This window comes from the organism of the source record quoted next, unplaced genomic scaffold, assembly GCF_019419815.1.
Source record: "Pyrus x bretschneideri cultivar Hongxiangsu unplaced genomic scaffold, Pyrus_bretschneideri_v1 Contig21, whole genome shotgun sequence".
NCBI classification, from domain to species: domain Eukaryota; kingdom Viridiplantae; phylum Streptophyta; class Magnoliopsida; order Rosales; family Rosaceae; genus Pyrus; species Pyrus x bretschneideri.
In genome coordinates, this window is record NW_025999513.1 from 1,163,928 (window position 1) to 1,168,654 (window position 4,727).

Genomic DNA, 4,727 nt, shown 5'->3' on the forward strand with positions numbered 1-4,727 from the left:
CTGTGCAGAAAGACAATGGGGTTCGTCTCCTTCCTCGGCCGCGTCCTCTTCGCCTCCATCTTCATGCTCTCTGCTTGGCAAGCGTAAGCTCTCTCTCTCCTCTCTCTCTCTCTCTCTCTCTCTCTAGATCTGCTCGATTAGGGCTTCTCTCCCAACCATACATGTATACTCCTTTTTGCTTTTCTACTCTTAGCTGATTTAGTTTAGCTTTACTTCTTCGATCTAACTTTAAGCATATTTCGGGTTTTTTTTTTTTTTTTTTCCAGATTTCTGATGCCTCTGCATAATATGTTTTTATGTGTGTGTGTATATATATGTATATATATATTGGTGTTTGGGTGCTTGACATTTTTGAAGTGAGATTTCAATAAAATAAAAAGAAGGTAATTGTTTTCCAAAGCAATAATTCAAGTGTTCTGGATTGCTGTTACTGCTTAGTTTTGGATTTATTAGTGTTAAGAAATGACTGAGATCTATTAATGTGTGCTCGGTTTCGAAATCTCTTGTTGGTTTGATTAATTTCGGCACGTAGAGTGTCGGGTGGTTGAATGAATTGTGAAGATCTAATGATCTTTTGTATTGTCTTATGGAATCTGGATTGAGAATAAATTTTTCCAACGCGAAACCAACTTGTTTGCGTCTCTGTGAAGTTGAGTTGGGTGCTTCTTGTCTGGTCTTTGATAAATGAACTTTGATTTTCTTTTTCGACGGACAAGGATTTGGTTCGGTTGAAATGTGTCTTAAGAACTTATTTGCATACTTTTGAAGAATCTTTTCATTTTCTTCCCTTAAAACTAAGACAATATTCTGTTTCGAGTTTTCAAGTTTCGTTAGTTTGATTCGGGTAATACATCTCTATTTACAGTATGGAATGGCACTTTAGGTGATAAAGTTAATTTCAAAATCAAGTTTCCATTTTTCGCTATTTAGTGACGGTTGTTGTAAATATTGTAATGTCGTGACTTCAAACCCCTGCTTTCGTTTTCCTCAATACCCACACACATATATGTAAATTTATGTATTAAGGACATTAGTCAAGGAATTGGCCCGTTTTCTGCGCTGACATTGTTAAGAATAAGTATCTTCTGGTGCTTCACCCGTTGGCTTACCATCATTTGACAAAAGTAATTATTTGCGGTCATGTTCTGTGCACCATATTGCTAGAATTATGCACAAATTTGCTAGGCTTATTGTGTATCTTTAGCAAAATCTGTTGCACGTTGGTGTGTTAAAATTTAGACAATATTCTGTTCCTTTGTGTTGATGTAACATCTGTGTATGCAGGTTTAATGAATTTGGTGTTGATGGCGGCCCTGCTGCAAAGGACTTGGCTCCCAAGTTTATGTGTTCAAGAAAAATTTGTCCGCTAAGCTAGGGGTTGCAATACCGGAGATAGAGGTAAGTCTTTTTATTTCCTTCTCTGCAGTTTCTCGCTTGGATTCTTTGGTCATGCTGCGTATTTATAGTTTTGCTTTTGATACGGGAATTTCTTGTACAGGTAAGACATTTAGCTGCTGGTGTGGTAGCAATGAAAGGGCTTGGAGGACTTCTATTCGTGCTTAACAGTTCCTTTGGAGCTTCTCTCCTGGTTAGTATTCATTTTTCTAAATTTCTGGCCAACATATAAGCTTTTTGAAAATTATTGACATGTATAACGTTTTTCTATTGTAGCTTCTACAATTGGCAATTACCACTCCCCTTATCTATGATTTCTACAACTACAGTCCTGAGAACGCCAAATTTGGCATACTCCTAAACGAATTCTTGCAGGTTTGTATGCGTGTGCTTGTTGCTTTGTGTGTTTTTTCATCATATAATTTTATTCCAAATGAGCAGGAACCTCGTTTGCTGAGATTCAACTTTCTTTCTACAGCACGCAGCGCTTTTTGGTGCACTGCTTTTCTTCATTGGCATGAAGAACTCAATTCCAAGGAGGCAAGTCAAAAAGAAAGCTGCCCCAAAAACCAAAACAGGTTAGAAGTATATCAGAGGGGTAATAGATCTTCATGAAGCGTTCAAAGTTTAGGCTGTCGAAGTGGCTGCTGCTCCGTATACATATGACGTGGATGGTAATCTGCTTATCAACGCCCCTGTAATTTTATTCGAATGTTCTTAGGTAGGATTTATTACGTTGATTATTCCCTGTTGCGGGGTTGAGGTATACTGTTTACTTCAAGATATGAATTTGTTGTGGCCTATGGTTTTCCTTTGTTCACAAATCATGCAATCTACTTTTGCTAAATGAAATTAGAATTTTCTTCATCAGAATTGCTCGCAGTTGTGTTAATCAGAATTGGGTATTCAACCGTCACTTTGCTTTTTTACGTGTTATAATATGGGTTGATTAGTGACCAGTCTTAGCTTTTACTAGAATCCAACCAGGGTTTTTGTTCTCTCCCCTGTGAGAGCTTTCTCTCTTCTGTGAGAGGCTTTCTCACCGTCGTGTGATTGGTTTTCGTTCTCTCCGTTTTGTTTTGGCACCGGCCCTAGCTTTGACTCGGGTCAGTAACAACCTCGTGTATTCCCTTTGTGGTTTGTGCTCTATTTTTTTTCAGTTTTTTCTTCCTCTTCTTGGTGCCTGCACATTTTCCTTCCCCATCCATGCTATCTGCACGATCTACTCCTCCTTTTTCTCCTTTTGTCTTTGATTTCACCATCCTGGGGCCTATACCTCAATCCCCCGTTTATTCCATCCTCCTTGACTCCTTCCCCTCCATCATCTTCCTCAATTGGCTCCATCATCTCTCTCTTCATTTTTGATTGCAAATTGCCTCTACTTACTGCATTTTGTCACGGATCTTTACTCGGGTGTGTAGAGCTTTACCTCGGGTGTCTGCACCACCACCCTTGTTGGTCACTCCCGTTGCTCGCCCTTGTCGGCGATGTTGTTCATGGGTTCTTTTTATCGGCATGCTTCTTGATCTCATGGCGACTATTCCAGTGTCAATCTTTGGAGGATGATGTGATCTTTGTCCTCACCAATTATGGGTTTCTTGATGGTCTAATCTCAGGTGATCATGGAGGGTGGTCGATCGTGATTATCGTGATGTGATTCTCTGGTGGCGGCAGTATCGTTTGTAGCTTCAGGAAGCCTAGCTGTCTAGGGTCTTCTATGTGGTTTATTTGTATGTGCTGGGTTCCAAGTTTGGTCTTGGGCCCTTGTCTTCTGTGTGGTGGCTCTTTCTTTTGTTGTGTCTATATGTACTTCACTTGTTGGTAATGTATTTTACCTTTTGACCCAAAAAATAAAATAAACTAAAAAAATCTTAGCTTTTACTATGGTTAATGACCAATCCATGAAAAATGCTTTAGGTTGTGGTATTCATGGTTAAATTCACATGATATAATATAAATTGATTGGTTAAACAATATGATGGTTTTCAGTACCACGTCATAATTTATCAATGACATTTGTGAGTTAAAAAGTAGGTCATATGCATATGGCACCGGATTTTTTGGTAGAAAACAATTTGTTTGGTCTTTAGAAATTCTTTTATTTTGGATTGAATCATATGCATATGGCACCCGATTTTTTGGTAGAAAACAATTTGTTTGGTCTTTAGAAATTCTTTTATTTTGGATTGAAAAACCATCTTATTTATTTCTGGGGGGTTTTTAAAAATATGTAAAACTTTTGGGGTGTTTAGAGTAAATAACTAGAAGTTTGAGTAAAATGATTTTATATTCTAAGTTACACTAATTTATATGGAAGAAGATTTGAACTTTTTAGTGCGAAGTCTAGACTTTTAAGTTTGTCTTTCCTTGTCAACATTGTAATTGTACTACATGCTCAATCTAGCTTTAAGGCTTTTTTTTTTTTTTTTTTTTTAATGGGCTGTGTCTGTTGGGAAAAAATGTTCAAGAATGTGGCACACCTCACTTCAAAATGTTTGTTCATGCATGTGCATTTCACATCTGCATTCCTGTTTCTTTCTAACTAGCTTAGTTGTCTAGTCAGCTGTGCAGGCGGATTTCCAGCAAGCTAGGCACACAATTTAAGACAGACCCACATGGGCTAACTGACAGATTTTTGTCGAATGTCTATTTTTCACCCTTGATCTTTTCAGATCGAAGCTTGACACTTGTCATGTAGGTTGAAAAATGAACCAAAGCTTTTGGGGTTAAGATCCATAATTGGTTCCTTATATCATTTGGGGTTTTCATATTGTATTCCTAGAGAGAGAAAGAGAGGAAAGGGCATTAAGGCCTCACCTTCCTCTTTGTTCTTCATTTATGAAACCCTAGTTGCAAAACCTTCTTTCATGCATTAAACACTCAATCATTGAATAATAGGGTTGCATTGTCTTTGGTTTTGCATTAAATTTGTGGTCAAGTGTTTCTAGTTTCAAATCTTTAAAATTGACCCAATTTAGGATTTTCGTCAGTTTCTTCCTTCAACAATTTGATTGGAGAAACTGACTGGACATTTGAATCTAGATTTGTATATAATTGATATATCATCATATGCATAGTTTGTGTGTTGGTCTCGGTGCCACAAGGTGAACAATTCAGGAAGAGCTATCATCTTGTGAGGACTGAAGACAACATATTTTCGGTGCCACAATGTGAAGAGCTTAGAAGGAGCTGCCACTTTGTGAAGACCAAAGGAATCCATTTCGTGTAAGGCAAGGTTGCATAAAGGTAAAGCTGCTCTGTAGACTAGGTTTAGGAATTGAGCTTTGCGATACTTATGTAAGAATCTTGATTATACTAGTGGATTGGACTCC

General features: G+C 37.8%; 1 non-coding gene across 1 annotated transcript; it reads left to right on the plus strand.

Annotated features, from left to right (window-relative positions):
• LOC103939363 lies at window positions 1-2,262 on the plus strand. Its single transcript, XR_007258457.1, has 5 exons — window positions 1-83; window positions 1,285-1,398; window positions 1,499-1,588; window positions 1,672-1,770; window positions 1,874-2,262. It is a non-coding gene; the product is annotated as an uncharacterized LOC103939363 (transcript).
• Window positions 2,263-4,727: the final 2,465 nt, after the last annotated feature.